General features: G+C 46.6%; 1 protein-coding gene across 1 annotated transcript in view; it reads right to left on the bottom strand.

Annotated features, from left to right (window-relative positions):
* RAF1 (Raf-1 proto-oncogene, serine/threonine kinase) overlaps positions 1-18,693 on the bottom strand; it is a 2,753,658-nt gene that overhangs the window by 898,381 nt on the left and 1,836,584 nt on the right. The gene's annotated exons all lie outside the window — the stretch shown is intronic.

Raw genomic sequence — 18,693 nt, forward strand, 5'->3', positions numbered from 1 at the left:
TGTGCCTCTGCCCTTTGATTTTGTGGCAGGTTTGGCATGCCTCTCATTTTTGGAAGAGTGTGAAATTGAAATTTGTAGCCTCTGTTTATAATGTCCAGGATCCATTTGTCTGTTGTGACAATATGTCAATTGCTTGCAAATTGTGCTAGTTTTCCTCCCAAAGGTGCTGCCAGCTGAGACATGCTTGGCACGGAAATGAGGGAGTCATTGGGTTTGCTTCCTGTATTGTTGTGCACTGTCTTCGCCACCTCTTGGTGCTGGAGTTTGCCATTGTCGGCCTCTATATGATCCTTGTGATTGCCCTCTGCCCCTTGTGCGTCTGTATCTACCTCTTTGGGGCTTGTCAGTGGCTGGAAAGGACCAGTTTTTTGAAGGCCAATTTCTGCTAAAACGTGGTGGTTGGACCTGTAAGAAGGCTTTGACAGTTTGCATAGATTTAGCTTTTTCTTCCATTTTCCGTAGTATCTCCTCAGCATTAGTACCAAACAGCACATCCTTTTGTAAAGGAGCATCTAGAAGTTTAGCTTTCACATGATCTGGTAAATTTTGTTCCCTAAGCCAGGCATGTCTGCGAATGACTGATCCTGTAGCTGCCGCTCTACTTGAGGCCTCTAGGGCATCATAACCACATTGTAAGGTGTGTTTACCCACTTGTTCTGCACTATGCATCATATCCTGTAACTCCTTTAAATCTTGTTGTTCAGGTTGAGACATTTTGTTCCTCAATTGTGATAACAGGAACTGTTGATATTTAAGCATATGAAACTGACAATTTAAAGCCCTCATGGCTAGGGTGGCCGAGGTATAAACCTTTTTCCCCCACCTTTCCAAAGATCTTGATTCCCTTTCTGCAGGAAGTGGATTTTTGGCAGTGGAGGCCTTCAATCCCTTGGGGCCTTGTGAAATGGTTTCAGGGTCAGCATTATGGCTTTTGAAGAGAAATTGGTGAGAGCTGGGTACTCTGTAATACCTATCAGGTTTGACTGGTGCAGGTGGCAGAGAATCCGGGTTAAGACAAGCCTCCGAATAGACATCATCCAGTATGTCCAAAACAGGGGGTATAGCCAGAGGTCTGTGTTGAGGTAACAAAAGAAATTCCCTAAGTCTTTTCTTGGAATCTGAAAAGTCTTGGCCTTCCCAATGGAAGTGTTCCCTCAAGGTGTGTAAGGTTTCCCCAAAGGAAAAATCCTCAGGAGGGGATACAGAGGGAATGGACTGTTCTGCATCCGAATCCTCAAAAGGACAGTAAAAGAGTGTTCCTCTGCATCAGAATGTTCTGATAAAATGGATCCCTGATCAGAAGAACGAGAATCTTCCTCCACTCTGGGTCTCTTGTCTGGAGGGGGTTGAGAACCTCTGATAACAGTAATTAAATCCTCAGCCATTCTAAGCATCTGTTTTTTAGGCATGGGACCTGGAGATGGGCCCTGTACAACAGGCCTCATGGGCTGCCTGGCTGCTTTGGATTTAGTAAAGGCCTTAATTGAAAAGGAAGATGAGGACCTAAATACACCATGGGTGGAGGTGGACCTGTCCACATTAGTAGGCTCAACATTAGCAGAGGCTTCGGTTGTAGTCTGGGAAGGGTCCGAGGACCCAGCGGTCTCGGGTACAGAGGACACCACCAAAGAAGTGTCGTCGGTAGTCAGGGACTGCAAAGGCGTCTCGCTGAGAACCGGACCACGTGTAGCTGTTTTGGCGTGGTGTCGGTCCTTTTCCTTGCGTTTTTTGGTCAAAACGGTAGTCAGAGTGTCCGACGACATTTTATAATCAAAAGCTTTACCAAAGTAGTGCTGGGCGAACTCCACCCGACGCTTAATAGTGCGTTTATTGAAGGTAGCGCAAAAGCGACAGCCCGAGACGTCGTGGTCTGGGCCCAAACAAGGTATGCAGCGGGAATGGAAATCCTTATGCGGTATTTGCTTCCCACAAGAAATACAATTATTAACTTTTTCTGACATCGGTCTGAGGCAAGAAAAGTTTCCCCAACGGGGTACTTAGCTTTAATGAAGACTTCGGATTCCAAAATATTCGTAATTCAGGAGCTGGCCGACCTGCACTTGCGAACTGCTTCTGCTTCGGGCACCGCGCGGCAAAAAAGACTGAAGAACATGGCGTCGGCTGTGTCTTATATACTCTGGCCTCACTGACGTCAGAAGAGAAAGCGACGACAACCGACGCCGGACCAAGACTTTGGAATTCGGCCGACCGAGGGACCGCCTGACGGCAGAGAACCCATCTGTGATTACTGCAGCTGAATGCACGATGAACATCATCAGAATCCTCATAGGTAGATAAGGGTAAATCCTGGTCATCAGAGGAAACAGAAACTTCAAAATACTGGTCAGAAGTATCACAAGCAAACTCATTCCTAGGTCTGAGAGAGGGAAGGTTGGCTTCCTCTGATTAAAGTAATAAGGTCTACAGTCATTCTTATCATTTGTGCTTTAGGCATAGAGGTGTGACCATGCAATCTGGGCATCAGTTTTCTAGGCATGTTTCGAGTTTTTAGGCCTTGAAGAAGATGACGCTGGTTTAATATGCAAGTCAGTAGGCCTGAATATACCCTCAGAAGCCGGTGCCGGCTCCGGACATATCCAAGGTAGACATCCATAGGTTCCACAGTTGAAGCATCTCGCGGCATACCGGACTCAGAATGGGTCTCAGTAGAGGCCTGCGAATCTGAAGTAGTGGATATCAGGGGCTGGGAAAGCGCCTCACGGAGTACCGGCAAAAGTACAGTTTTGTACCTACCATAAATGTAGATGTTCGAGTGTACACCCTGCTGCAGTCATCACACTTGGGTTATCCTGTCGTCAGGTGGTCCCTCAGTCGGCCGGAATTCCAAAGTCTTGGTCTGGCGTCGGTTGCTGTCGCTTCTTCCCTGACGTCAGTGCGCCAGGGGTATATATATTGCATCAGACGCCATTTTCTTCAGTTTTTCTTGCCCCAGATGTCAGGTGCCCCCAAAAAGGTGGTCAGTAATTAGTACCAAATTAAGCAATTTTTGCACAAACACAAAATCCCTCCAGCTATAAGCAAATACATCAGGGAGGTATTGTAGAGATTTAGCCAGTTAGATCAGAGGGGATGGAGGGAGGGTAACCTGGACTGCAGCAGGGTGTACACTCGAACATCTACATTTATGGTAGGTACAAAACTGTACTATGTTCATCGTGTTACCCTGCTGCAGTCATCACACTTGGGTAGAATCCCAAAGCTAAGGATGGGTGGAGGAGTTATAGAGGGTTAGAGGAGGCTAGAAGGCCCTGCAGAACTGCAGTGGCGAAGCCAGCTCTAGTCTTAGAGTAAAGTGGTAAGTGATCATGTTTGGTAAAGGTGTGTACTGAACTCCAAAGTTGCAGCTTCCAAAATCTCCTTGGTTGGAACCCCCCTGAGGAAGGCTTGTAGATGTAGCTGTTGCCCTGGTAGAGTGGGGCCTAATGGTAGAAGGAACTGGTTTTCCATGATGGGTATAGCAAAAACGAATGCAATGTCCTATCCATTTGGAAATGGTTTGTTTTGATATAGCATTCCCTTGTGAAGCTGTAGCATAGGATACAAAGAGCTGGTCAGATTTTCTGAAAACCTTAGTTTTATCCAAGTAGTAACGAAGTTGCCTGTGAATGTCCAAGGAATGCAGGAGTTTTTCTCCTTTGTTCTGTGGATGTGGGAAGAAGGTGGGTAAGTGGATGGTTTGATTTAAAGCCACACTGGAAACCACCTTAGGCATGAAAGAAGGATTAGTTCGTAGAGAAACTCTGTCTTGATGGAAAATGAGGAAAGGTTCCACTGCCATTAGTGCCTGCAGCTCTGAGACTCTTCTAGCTGAAGTTATTGCTAGCAGCAGGGCAGTCTTCCATGATAGAAATTGAAGATCTGCAGAGAAAGCTGGTTCAAAGGGAGGCAGTGTAAGTTTTTCCAGAACAAAATTGAGGTCCCATGTTGGTGTAGGTGCTCTCCTGGGGGGGCCTAATGTTTTTTGACCCTCTGAGAAACTGCCTTAAAAGTGGATGTGAAAATAAGGGTGGATCCATGTTGTAGTGGGCTGAAATAGCTGATGCATGGATTTTAATGGAAGAAAAAGAAAGTCCTTTGTGCAACATCTTAGTTAAATACTGTGGATCTGAGGCATGTGAGGCTGAAATGTGTTTTGGCCTTTAGCTTGGTTCCAGGCGCAAAACCTTTTCCATTTGTCCGAGTAGGCCTTCCTGGTGCTGGGCCTCCTAGCTTCCAAAATAACATCCATAACTGCTTGGGAAAGAGGAGCTGGCTGGATGCTTAAGTGATTTGCCATGCAGCCAGATTTAAGGTTTTGAGCTGGCTGTGAAGAATCTGATTGTTTTGCTGTGTCAGCAGATGGGCAATTTGTGGTAAAATCAAAGGTGGGCCCTGGGCCATATTCCTCAATAGTGGGTACCAGCGCTGGCGTGGACAGTCTAGGGCTTTGAGTATCAGTCATGGTCTCTCCTTCCTGACTTTCAGAAGCACCTTTGTGAGCAGAGGCAATGGAGGGAAGGCATATACTGTCAGGTTTTTCCAACTGAATGAGAGTGCGTCCACTTTCCAAGCTTGATGGTGAAGTGTCCTTGTAAAAAATTTTGTTAGCTGATAGTTTTGAGGACTGGCAAACAGGTCTATGTCTGGAAGGCCCCATTTTGAGTTATCATTGCAAATACTTGTGGATCCAGTTTCCACTCGTGGGGATCCATGATGTTTCTGCTGAGGCCGTCTGCCAATGTGTTCTTTTTTCCTGGCAGGAATTGAGCTTGTAACTGAACTTGGTAAGCCACAGCTGTGTTCCACAAGGTCATTGCTTGCCTGCATAGAGGGTAGGAGTGTGTACCCCCTTGTTTGTTTATGTACCAGATTACTGTGGTGTTGTCCGTCCTTACTGTAAGTTGACCTGGATGTAATAGATTCTTGAAGGCTGTCAGAGCATTCTGTACAGCTAGCATCTCTTTTTGATTGATGTGCAGATTCCTTTGATCTGCAGTCCATAGGCCTTGAACGCACTGCCCTGCCATGTGTGCCCCCCAGGTGTAGTCCGATGCATCTGTTGTCATAGTTTGCCTGGCTGGGGGCAAGGTGAAAGGCTGACCCTTGTTGAGGTGACATGCCTGTGACCACCATAGAAACTCCTGTTGTAGGCAGGGAATAAGAGATATCATTGTGTCCAAGCTGTGGCTGTGTTGAGACCATACGCTTTTTAGGTACCACTGTAATTTCCTCAAATGCAGCTTTGCAAATGGTATTAGTAGTATGCAAGATGCCATGAAGCCCAAGGCCTGCAGAATTTTTCTTGCAGGTAGTTGGGTCTTTGTTGCCATTGTTTTGAAATATTGAGTCAGTTGTAGTTTGTCTGGCGTCAGATAAGCCTTCTGGGCAGTTATATTCAACCTGGCACCCAGGAATGTCATATTTTGTGAGGGTACTAGTTTTGATTTCTTTTCGTTTACTGTGCGCCCCAGGCAACTTAGAAAATGTTTTACAAAAGCCAGATGTTGTAAGAGGATGTCCTTGCTTTCTGCTTGGATGAGGCAGTCGTCCAGGTATAGGTATATTTGAATTCCTCTGTCTGCAGTATGCAATTACTGATGCCAGGCATTTTGTGAAGACCCTGGGCACAGTAGATAAGCCAAAGGGCAGTGCAGAGAATTGGTAATGGGTTGAACCTGCAATGAAACGGAGGTATCTTCTGCAACTTTGTCTGATAGGGACATGCAGGTATGCCTCCTTGCGGTCCAACGTTACTAGCCATGCTTTCTTGCCCAACATGGGAAGCTGCTGCTGTAGTGTTAGCATCTTGAATTTGGGTACTTGTAAGAAGGTGTTTAGAATTGAAAGGTCCAGAATTGGTCTCCAGGCATTGTCCTTTCTGGGAACTAGAAAGAGTCTTGAGTAAAATCCTTGGCCTTGCTCTATTGTAGGTACCAGTTGAATGGCTCTCATGTCCATGAGAGCTGTAATTTGTTTTTGTGCCTCTACTCATTGATTTTGTGGCAGGTTTGGCATTCCTCTTTTCATTGGCAAGGTGTGAAAATGGAATCTGTATCCTTGTGAAATTATGTCTAGGACCCATTTGTCCTTTGTGACAATGTGCCAGTTGTCTGAAAAAAAGTGCGATTTTTCCTCCCAAGGGGGCTGCCAAGAGAGTGTTGCTTGGCCAGATGAGGTGCAAGTCATTGAGTTTGCCTTCTGGTAGTTTGGGACCTGTCTTCTCCTCCCTTCTGTGTTGCAGTGCCCCATTGTCGAGGTTTGTATTGGGCTTGTGGTTGTCCTCTGCCTCTTAGACGTCTGTATTTACCCCTCTGTGGTCTGTCAGTAGCTGGAAAGGATCAATTTTTTGTTGGCCAATTTCTGCTGAAGCGAGGGGGCTGTACCTGCAGAAAATCTTTGACTGTCTGTATAGATTTTGCCTTATCCTCCATTTTCTTTAAGACTTGTTCTGCTTTAACTCCAAAAAGAACATCCTGCTGTAAGGGAGCATCTAGAAGCTTTGCTTTAACATGATTAGGCAGAGTTTGTTCCTTTAACCAAGCATGCCTATGTATAACAGACCCAGTGACAGCTGCTCTGCAAGAAGCCTCCAAAGAATCAAACCCACATTGTAAAGTATGTTTGCCCACCTGTTCAGCTGCATGCAACAGATCCTGCATTTCTTTCAATTCAGACTGTTGAGGGAGTGTGCTCATTTTCTGTTTTAACTGAGACATTAGAAATTGCTGATATTTTAGCATGTGAAATTGGCAATTTAGTGCCCTCATAGCTAGAGTGGCTGAGGTGTAAACATTTTTCCCCCCACCTGTCTAGTGCTCTGGAGTCCCTTTCAGAGGGTACAGGATTTTTTTGCCATAGAAGCCTTAGCCCCTTGGGGACCCTGGGAGATGGTCTCTGGATCAGCAACAGGGCTTTTATAAAGGAATTTGTGGGAATCAGGCACTCTATAGTATCTGTCAGGTTTGGCTGGAGCAGGAGGCAGAGAATCTGGGTTCAAACTGGATTCTAAGTAAACATCATCCACAATGTCTAAAACTAGGGGGGGATAGCAAGTGGTCTGTGCTGGGGGAGTAAAAGAAACTCTTGGAGCCTTTTCTTTGAGTCAGAGTAGTCCTGACCTTCACAGTGAAAATGTTCACTCAGTGTGTAAAGTTTCCCCAAAGGAGTAGTCTTCAGGAGGAGAAGCTGAGGGAATAGAATCCTCAGCATCAGAATCTTCATAAGGGGAGAAGGAGTAATCTTGGTCCTCAGAGGAGCCTGAGGAAATAGACACTTGATCAGAGGAGGCATAATCTTCCTCTTGTCTAGGCCTTTTGTCGGGTGGGGGTTGGGAACCCCTGATTAAAGAGATCAAATCTTCAGCCATTTTGAGCATCTGTTTCTTAGGCATGGGGCCTTGAACTGGAGACTGAAGTGCAGTCTTTTTAGGTTTAATGAGTCTTAAGCTTAGGATACGTTTTTATGGTGAGCGTCGTCGGTCTGAAAATGCCTTCAGAAACCAAAGGTGTTTCTGCAGCACCGACATCTCTTTCTGCAGTGTCGTCAGTAGGGGCTAAACAAAATGGCTGCGTCTGCCTAGCACTCTCCACCAAAGGCTCTGAAGTGGTCTCGGGTTCCAGATCTGCGGTACGTCAGGGGCTGCGTCGAAGCCTCGCTGAAGACCGGTGAACCGGAAACCGGTCCAGCTGAGGCCTCGGAGTCTGGCTTGGGTCTAGGCTGCCTGTCCTTATCCTTGCGTTTTTTGTGCATGCCGGTAGTCGGTTGCTCCGACGGCATAGTGTAGTTAAATTTTCTACCGAAGTAGTGTCATGCAAAATCAAAGCGTCTTTTCATAGTACGCTTATTAAACCTAGCACAAAAATGACAACCAGTGACGTCGTGGTCTGGGCCTAGGCAAGGTATGCCGTAAGAATGAAAATCCTTATGAGGTATTTGCTTCCCACAAGAAATACAATTGTTAACTTTTTCTGACATCGGTCTGAGGCAAGAAAAGTTTCCCCAACGGGGTACTTAGCTTTTTTAAAGACTTCGGATCTTAAATTCGACTTAGAAAATCTCAGGTGTCGGCCGACCGGCACTTGCAAACTGCTTCTGCTTCGGGCACCGCGCGGCAAGAAAGACTGAAGAAAATGGCGTTGGATGCAATATATATATATATATATATATATATATATATATATACCCCTGGCGCACTGACGTCATGGAAGAAGCGACATCAACTGACGTGGGACCAAGACTTTGGAATGCCGGCCGACTGCGAGACCGCCTGACGACAAGATAACCCAAGTGTGATGACTGCAGCAGGGTAACACGATGAACATCTGGGCAGCCTGTCTGTCTATCTTTGCGTTTCTTCGGAATGTCTGTAGTTGTAAGGCTTACCAAAGACATATCAGGATAACTGAACCAAGCACCAAAAAATTTAGAAGCGCAAATATACAGATGGATAGTTCGTGGTTTAAATAAGGCACAAAACCAACAGCGAGGTACGTCGTGGTCAAGGCCTAGGAAAGGAATACAGTACGAATGAAAATCTTTATGAGGTATTTACTTTCCACAAAAATTGCAATTATTAACTTTTACTGACATCGGTTTAGAGCAAGAAAAAGTTTCCCCAATGGGGTACTTAGCTTTTAGTTGAAGACTTCAGTTCTGAAACCCGAAAACAAAAATTTCAGGAGTCGGCCGACCGGCACTTGCAAACTGCTTCTGCTTCGGGCACCGCACGGCAAGAAAGACTGTTGTAATGACGTCGGCTGCATGTTTTATACCCCTGACGACCTGACGTCATGGAAGAAGAGACAGCAACTGACGCAGGACCCAAGACTTTGTTAATCAGGCCAACTGACAGCTACCTGCAAGCAGATAACCCAAATGCAATGACTGCAACAGTGAAACACAAAGAACATCTGGGGAATCAGTGGAATTGGGGGAAAGGCATACAGAAGTCCAGAGGCAATCGAGAAGTGCATCTCTCGTGGACACCCCGCGAGGGGGGTTTAGGGCAAAGTAGCTGCTGCATTTGTGGTTTACGGGAGAAGCGAACAGGTCGCAGCAAGGCTGACCACATCAATGAAACATCTTCATTGCTACTTAGAGATTGAGAGATCACTTGTGAGGCAGGAGGATTCATCTGCTCAGTTTGTCCACAATCACACTGGAGTTCCCCAGGATATGCGTTGCTATCAGAAAGCAGCTGGAAGTAATTGCCCATTGCCAAATCCTTAGAGCTTCCCAACACAGAGGGTAAGACCTGGTTTCCCAGTTTGTTGATATACTAGACTACAGACATGTTGTCTGATTGGATTGCAATTGTCCTGTAAGGAAGGACAGCCTGAAATGCTTGCAACACTAAAAGCATTGCCCTCATTTCTTGGACACTGATGTGCTAATTGGCCTCTTGCTGGGGCCAAGTGCCTTTAACAGTCTGTCCCAGAAAATGCCCCCCCCCCAATCTGGGAAGCGCCTGTGGCCATTACTGCCTTGGGCTGAGAGGGGGAAAAGAAACAACCCCATAGATTGTCTTCTGGCTTCATCCATCACGATAAATCTTTCTTGCAATGATTTATGAAGACTGGATAGGATATGGGATGTTTTAGAATTGACCATTGTGATGCCAACATCCATTGAAGCAGCCTCATGTGATTCCTCACCAGGAGAGCTAACGTTGTCACTGCCATAGATCCCACAGCTTGTAATACCAGACAAGAAGGAACCCTGTTTTGAGAGATGATTACTTAAAGTTGCTTTCTGACTTTCAATAGTCTGTGAAGAGGAAGGGAGGCTACACAGAATACTGTGTTTAATCTTGCTCAAAAAAACTCTAATACTGTGTGGGAGTCAAATGTGACTTTTGCTTGTTGACTGAAATGTCTAGTGTGTTGGCAAGTTGTAGGGCATAGTCTATGGCGTAAAGCAGTAAACGTCTGGAGGCAGCAGTGAGGAGCTAGTCGTCCAGATATGGAAAAATGCAGCGTCCTTGTAGTCTCAGATGAGCTGCTATGACTGCCATACATTTAGTGAACACCCTCGGGGGCCTGTGATGAGACCGAAGGGCAGTGCTCAAAACTGGTAATGAATGGCTCCTAGCTGGAAGCGGAGATGCCTTCTGGAGCAGTTGTCCACTTTTGTGTGGTAATACACGTCCTGAAGGAGTACAGAGCACATCCAATCATCCTTCTCTAGGAAGGGAAGGACTGACTGAACCATGACCATCTGGAATTTTTTCTGTTGTACAAATTTGTTGAATAGGCTGAGATCCAAGATTAATCTCCAGTCCCCTGTTTTCTTTGTCACTGAAGGAACATGAGTTGAATCTGGATCCTATTTGGGCTGGTGGGACTACTTAGATGACTTTTTTTAAGCAGCTTTTGAATCTCTAGTGCTGCTAGATCCCTCTGACTGGGTGGAACATTGGGGATTTGTCTTTGGGACTTTGGGCAAAAACTGTAGGGAATATGGTAACCTCTGGTAATTATTTTCTGCACCCAGGTATCAGGTCATCTTAAGCCAGGCTGAATGGTGCAGAGAGAACCCTCGCCCGACTGCTTCCAGAGGTAAGCAATCGGGCCTTCATTCAGCACTGTTAAGTGTTTGTCCAGGAAAGGAATCTCTGGAGCCCTGGTTAAATTGACCCCCTCTGCCGCGGGAGGGGCGTCTTCCAGAAGAATTCTTTCCTCTGCCCTGGGAGGAACAGTCGCCACGTGTCCCAAAAAGCCCCTTGGGTTTTCTTGAACCACATTTTTCCACTCCACTGATTCCTGGAGTACGGTCGTTGAGGAGCGGAAAAACAAATACCCACAGCAGAAAGGGTCTATCCATCTTTTTCACACCCACCTATTGTCTCTCTGACTTTTGGGCCAAACAAGGAAGTACCATCAACAGGAGCATTGATAAATGAAGAATTAAATGGTTCTGTGAAATCACACAAGAGCATCCAGGCATGACGTATAATAGCAACGCCTATACCCACTGACCTAGATGGCCCCTCGGCTGTATGAGCAATAAGCCACATGAAAGAAATGGAGATAGACTCCAGGGTGGCAAGCTGAGAGGCTACTTTATCTCAAACCCTGTCAGATACTGCTCCTGCAAGGGTATCCGAAACCTCAGTTATCAGATCCCTTTGCAGTCTGATAAAATGTGCCAAGAAGTTCAAGGACTGAATAGCGAAGGTCAATGACACAAAGACCCATTTTCCAAATCTATCCATCGTCCGAAACTCTCGGTTAGGAGGATGGATAGTTGAACTCGCCTCTGCGAATTCCTTTTTTGGTGGCTGCCACCACCACCATAGCATCCGCTGCTAAACCCTTAGACCAATGGGGCTGATCCTCCGTGGCTGAAATAATCTTATCCGGTCTCCAAGGAATAGGCTGTGTTGAGTCAGGAGCCTTCCACACTCGCTGAATGATCAAACTTAACTAGATTGTCAGCAGGCAGGGTCACCCAAGAAGTAGACGGGCGGGCACGAAAAGCTTGCAAGAACACAGACTCCTCAAAGGATGGGTTTGGGGGCTTCCAAGCACCCCTCTGTTTTAATATTTCTATGATGTCTCCAAAGGAGACATCTTCCAGGGGTGACCATGGGGACCCTTCCCCTTCATTGTTATCTGTGTCTTCAGTGAAAGATTCTTCAGGAGAATCCAGATGCTTCTTCTTGCACATCCTGTTATGTGGTGGCTCCTCAGGGGGTAGGTTCTGAGGAGGACCCTGAACATGGGCGTCTTGCAGATCTTGTGCCCATTGTCCTCATGTAACAGATTGTGACAGCTGCGAGCCAGAGGAAATTAAAATATAGCACTCTGACAAGGATGGAACCAGCTGGGAGCCTGCTGAGGCCAAAGCTCTCACCATAATCTGGAAGGCAGGCCTGCCTGAAGAGTGATGGGAGTCCAGAACCGAGAAAAACAAACTTGGAACAGGGATCACACCCTGCTCTGACAAGCCGCCACCCAGAGTAGGAGCTGGTAGAGGGCTCGAAACTGCCATGGCCTTGAGAGCTGTAGACGGCGCAGAGGAAATAACTGGCACCGGTCCAAGGATCTCAGAGCTGACAACCAAACCATGGCCCCAGGTGGGCAACGGATCTGAAGACCACAGAGTCGACTCCGGTACCAAGGTGAGATCCACCACTGGCACCGATGTAACTGACACTGGGACTGACAAAGTGGGGGGCTTCAAACCCTGAAATGAGGTTGAAGGAGGATAAGCCTCAGCTGCAGGGGAGAGAGAGTTTTGTGATGGAGCAGGGAGGCCTCTGGCAGCAGCCAAAAGCTGATCCACTAATCTAACTACGTCCAATTACGACGTACTCCTGGAAGAACGGACTGACATTCCCAAAGGGGACTCAGACCTATCTATAAAGGGGCTTGGTTGTTGACTCAGAATGGGATTCACTGAGAGGGAATATCCAGTCATGGGAACAAGAGATAAATCGACTTTGATGTATGGATGGGGATTGTGGAGCCAAATGAGATGATACATGAGCAGAAACTATTATCTGTGCTGAAGAGGTCATCGGCGCTGAAGTAGTGGTCAGTGCCAAAGGAGTTTTTGTCTGAAACTGTTCAATGCCTGTCAGCACAGAGAAGGACTTAGCTATTTTTGGTGCTGTTGGTGAAATCATTTCCAATTTCGATACCTTGGCTTTAGGTTCCGAAGAAACTGTCGGAACCTATGTTTTTTGTGACTTAGATTCATGTGCTGTAGGGGAGGACGGCACAGAGTGGCTTCTTTTCTTAGCTTCATGTTTAGGAGATTTTGAAGCCTCCACCTTAGAAGGGACTTCAGAAAAGGGATATTTTTATAACCCTTCCAATATAAGTTTGTTGTGCCTTTCAGGTACTGTACGGGTGCTAAAGCCCTGACAAATATTACAAGTCAAATCCAGCTGGACACCCAAACAATATACGCAGGAAAGATGCCCATCAGAGTTGGGCATCTTTCTGCCACAGTCTTGACACTGTTTAAATCCAGATGTCCCCTTTAGCTTTTCTGCCATATTGAAAAAAAGTTAGTCTATCACTAATATAGGCATGCACAAAATCTCACACAAGAGAGGAAGGAATATATATTTATTTTTTTTAAATATACCAGTAATGGTATAAGAAAATACCCAAACGGGTAATGGGGTAAAAGGTGAAAAGAAAAAAAAGAGGATACCAACAATGGTATAAAAGATTACCGACGGTAATAGAAGAAGGGAGGAGGCCTGATACCAGCGATGGTAAAAAGAATTACCGAAAGGTAAGAAAAGAATGTTGGGAAGAACTGAAAACAGTCACTCACTAACCAATAATGTCACAAATTTTTCTTGGAAAGATTTTTAAGCAAACAGAGGTTAGAAAAAGAAATTTAAAGCACTTAGCTGAGACCATCGGCCAGCGCTTCCAATTTTCTACACGGCAAATGAGATTTGAGGTAATGGGGAAAGAGTCATTGTGGGTAGAGCCTTAGTTCGAGACTTTCTGGCTGGCACAAGCTATGTATAATGGCAGAGTCAGTTCCAAGAGGTCAGAACTGAACCCATCACTCAAGAATGAATAATGACAGACATCAAATGGATGCTTTATCTCTGCACCCCCCACCATTACAGACAAAAAAGCACAGCTGTGTACACTTACCATAAATGTAGATGTTCGACTGTATTCACTGTTGCAGTCATTCCATTTGGGTTATCCCTGCCAGGGTAACCCTCAGCCGGCCCAATACCAGAGTATTTCTGCATCAGTTGCTGTCGCTTCAGGACTGACGTCAGGTTGTCAGTAGTATAAAGCAAGGCAGCCGACACAATTACATCAGTTTTTCTTGCCCTGTCAGGAGCCCCCAAGTGGGAGCCAGGATATGGTGGAAGAACCCCACCAATAAAAAGTAAATACCAAAAAGTTCCTTGTAAGGAGAGAGACAGAAAGAAGAGGGGAATGGAGGGAGGGAAACCAGGACTGCAACAGTGAATACACTAGAACATTAACATTTATGGTAAGTGTACACAACTGTACTATGTTCTTCGTGTTTCACTGTTGCAGTCATCACATTTGGGTTGATTCCCAAAGCTGAGGAAAAGTGTGGAGGCAGTGAAGGAGACTAGGGGCTTGGCTAGGATGCCCTGCAAGACTGCAGTGGCAAAGCCTGCCCTGGATTTGGAGAAGATAGGCAGGTGGTAATGCTTGGTGAAAGTGTGAACAAATGTCCAGGTGGCAGTTTCCAGGATGTCCCTCTTGGGGACTCCTCTGAGAAAAGCTGCAGAGATGGAGGCTGCTCTAGTAGAGTGAGTCCTGACCCCCTTACAGGGAGGTTTTCCATGTTGCTTGTAAAAGAAATGGATGCAGTGTGCTATCCATTTGGAAATGGTTTGTTTGGAGACTGCTTTGCCCTCTACCCCTACAACAAAGCTGATCAGTCTTTCTGAATGATTTAGTCTTGTCTAGATAGAAACGGAGCTGTCTGTGCACATCTAGAGTGTGCAGGATCCTTTCCCCCTTGTTTTGTGGATTAGGGAAAAAGGTGGACAAATGAATGGATTGGTTGAGAGCCACACTGGACTCCACTTTGGGCATGAAGGATGGGTTAGTCCTGAGGGACACGCTGTCAGCATGAAAGATGATGAAGGACACTACAGCCATGAGTGCTTGCAGCTCAGAGACTCTTCTGGCTGAAGTGATGGCAAGAAGAAAATCTATCTTCCAGGAGAGAAACTTAAACTCTGCTGAAGATGCTGATTCAAAGGGGGGCAGGGTGACATTTTCCAACACAAAATGTAGGTCCCAACTGGGGTAGGTACTCTTCTGGGTGGCCTCAAGTTGCTAGCCCCTCTTAGGAACTGTTTGATCAGAGGGTGTGCGAAAAGGGAGTGCTCAGTGTGGAAATGAGCAGAGACAGCAGAGGCATGAATTTTAATAAAGGAAAAGGAGAGACCACTGTGTAGCAGGTCAGCTAAGTAATCCAGGATGAGAGGTAGGGAGGGCTGTGCCTTATCAGCTCCCTTAGCCTGAATCCTGGTGCAGAACCTTTTCCATTTGTCAGCATAAGACTTTCTAGTGCGAGGGCATCTAGCCTCATGTATAACATCTAGAACCTGTTTACTGAGATTGGCAGATTGATCAGTGGTCAGGGAATAAGCCAGGCTGCCAAATTATGGGCCTGCAACTGGAGATGCATGAACTCTCCTCCCCTCTAGGTTAGGAGGGTTGGGGTCTGAGGGAGATGCCATGGTGGCAGTCGGGACAGACTGCACAGCAGTGGGTACCAGGGCTGGCGAGGCCAGTCTGGAGCAATCAGAATTGTCCTTGGTTTTTCCTTCCTTATTTTGAGCAGTACCCTGGTGATGAAAGGTAGTGGGGGAAATGCACAGACCGATAGATTGACCCAAGGGAAGGATAGGGCATCCACTTTCCAAGCCATGTAGTAATGCTCCCTGGTGCAGAACTTGCTGATCTCATGGTTGGTGTGGGAGGCAAAGAGGTCGACCTTCAGGGTGCCCCATTTCTGAGTTATTAGGGTGAAGGTTCTTTGGTCTAGCTGCCACACGTGTAGGTCCAGACGATTTCTGCTTAAGTGGTCTGCCAGAGAGTTAAGAAAGCCTGGCAGGAATTATGCTAACAGGTGGATGGCAGAGGCTGTGTGCCAAAGGGTCATGGCCAGCCTGCATAGAGGGTAGGAGTGAGTCCCTACTTGCTTATTGATATACCACATCACAGTGGTGTTGTCTGTTTTGATCAGGAGAGCCCCTGGGGAGAGAAGAGGCCTGAAAGCTGTCAATGCGTGGTGGACAGCTAACATCTCTTTTTGGTTGATGTGCAGATGGATTTGCTGTGGGCTCTACTGGCCGTGTATGCACCTGCCATCCAGGTGTGCAGCCCAGGCATAGTCTGATGAGTCTGTGGTGAGGGTCTGGGCAGTGGGAGGTGGTGAGAAAGGTAGTCCCTTGTTGTGGGAGCATGCTGCTGCCCACCAAAGAAAATCTTTCCTTAGGCAAGATATCATTGGTATAAGAGTTTCCAGATCTTGAGAGTGTTGACACCAAAGGCTTTTTAGGTACCACTGACGTTTCCTCATATGCAGTCTGGCATATGGAATGAGTAGAATGCAAGATGCCATGAACCCCAGAGCTTGCAAGATTTTCCTTGCAGATAACTGGGGTCTGGTGGCTAGTTGAGAGAAGTAGGCTGTCAGGTAAGTTTGCTTTTCTGGTGTAAGGAATGCCATTCTGGGATGCTGTGTCCAGGCTTACTCCCAGGAATATAATCCTCTGGGTGGGTACTAGTTTGGATTTATTTTCGTTGATAGTGTACCCTAGGGAGGTTAGTAGGGACTTTACAAAGGCCAGGTGCTTGAGAAGCTTTTCCTGTCTGCCTGCCTGAATTAGGCAGTCATCTAAGTATGGGTAAATCTTAATATTCCTTTGTCTGCAAAAGGCAATGGCAGGAGCCAGACATTTTGTGAAAACTCTGGGAGCAGTAGATAAGCCAAAGGGAAGCGCAGAGAACTGAAAGTGCAGATCCTGCCCTGAAACGTAGATATTTCCTGCATGATTCCCTCATAGGAATGTGGAGGTAGGCCTCTTTTAGGTCTAGGGTGGCCAGCCATGCATTCTTGGAGAGTGTGGGTAGCAGTTGTTGGAGGGTGAGCATTTTGAATTTTGGTATCACCAGGGAGGTGTTTAGAATGTATAGTTCGAGGATGAGGCGCCAGGTGCCCTCTTTTCTGGGTACCAGAAAAAGTCTGGAGTAGAAACCTTGGCCTATCTGTTCTGCAGGAACGTGCTCTACTGCCTTCATAGAGAGCAAGGAAAGGACTTGCTTTTTCGTCTCTACCCACTGGTTTCGAGGTAGATCTGGGAATCCTTTTGGGGTTGGAAGAGTGTGGAAAGAAAATCTGTATCCCTGGGACACTATGTTGAGGACCCAGCAGTCACTGGTAATGGTGGCCCAGGTGCTTGTGTGGAAGGAGTTTTCCACCTAGGGGCAAGTGCAGGTGGGCAGAGGGAGGGGGGGGGGGAGTCATTGTGAGTTCTTACCACAAAGGGGGGGGGGCTTTGAACTCCCTAGTTTTGATGTGGAGAAACTCCACTGCTTTGATCTCTGCATTCCCTGTGGCTGCTGTCTAAGGGGTCTGCTTTCCCGGGGTCTGGGCTGAACTGACCTGGTGGGGGTAGGAAAGGACCACTGTTTGGAGGGGAAATGCCTGCTGAACCTGGGTGGCTGGACCTGTAGGAAATCCTTAACTGTCTGCACAGATTTAGCTTTTTCTTCCATCTTTTTTAAGACCTCCTCTGCCTTGGTGTCAAATAAGTTGTCTTTGTGCAAGGCTGCATCCAATAATTTTGATTTTACATGATCTGGCAAGGGGTGTTCCTTAAGCCAAGCATGCCTTCTAAGGACAGAACTGGTGACTGCTACCCTGCAAGAAGCTTCTAGGGCGCCAAAACCACAGTGTAAGGTGTGCTTAGTTACTTGACTTGCAGAATGCATTAACTCTTGTAACTCTTCAGATTCTGCACAAGCAGGAAAGGAAGACACTTTTTGTTTGAGGAGTTCCATGGTATGCTGCTGAAATTTTAGCATATGGAACTGACAATTTAGTGCTCTGATAGCAAGAGTAGCAGAGGTGTATGCTTTTTTTACCCCATCTGTCTAGTGCTCGGGAATCCCTATCCGAGGGCGTGGGATTCTTAGCAGAGGTTGCTTTAATTCCTTTAGGCTCTTGAGAAATCACCTCAGGGTCAGCAGTAGGATTTTTGAAAAGAAATTTGTGAGAGTCAGGGACTCTAATACTGGTCAGGTTTTCTGGGAGCAGGAGGGAGGGTGTTAGGAGTCAAACAGGATTCCATGAAAGCATCGTCCACAACATCCAGGACAAGGGGAATGGCCAGGGGTCTGTGCTGTGGAAGAGCTAAGAATTCTCTGAGTCTCTTTTTAGACTGAGGGTAGTCCTGACATTCCCACTGGAAATGCTCCCTTAAGGTATGAAGGGTTTCTCCAAAGGAAAAGTCCTCTGGTGGAAAGGCTGAAGGAATGGATTCCTCTGATCAGAATCCACATAAGCAGAGAGGGGTTGCATGTCTTCATATTCAGATGCATCAGAGTCATCAGACTCCTCTTCGGATAAAACTACTGGGGACAGATCTCTTTTTCCTTTGGAAGGGGTAGCTTGGCTTCCCCTGATCAGCATGATAAGGTCTTCCACCATTTTAAGGATTTGAGACTGAGGCAAGCAAGCAGGTGCTTGAGATTGGGTTGTCAGTTTTTTGGGTGTGGTTCATACTCTGGGCCTTAGAAACTCTGTAGTTTTTGAAAGAACGGTAGATGTGAAAGAAGTCATCGGTCTGTCTCGAGAATCGGTAGTGCGAAGTACTTCCTCGGAAGCCGGTGCCTGCTCAGCGGCTCCGGACCCACCCAAGGTAAAGACAACCTTGTTCCTTAGTAGAAGAAGAGTTTTGCGGCATACCAGACTCTGAAAGGGTCTCGGTAGCAGCCTGTAAATCCGCAGAAGTGGGCATTAGGGGTTGCAAAAGTGCCTCACTGAGGACTGGAGAACTAACGACTAGCTTAACGGAAGCGGCGTCGGTGGGTTTGGACCTGTGCGGTCTGTCTTTATCCCTACTTTTTCTGGAAGATCTGCTGCCGGACGGCTTACCGAAGCCATATCGGAATTAGAGGACTGTAAGTGAAAATATTTAGCTACAATAAGGGC

Source organism: Protopterus annectens, chromosome 7.part0, assembly GCF_019279795.1.
Source record: "Protopterus annectens isolate FY-2018-M chromosome 7.part0, PAN1.0, whole genome shotgun sequence".
In the NCBI taxonomy this organism is placed as follows: domain Eukaryota; kingdom Metazoa; phylum Chordata; order Ceratodontiformes; family Protopteridae; genus Protopterus; species Protopterus annectens.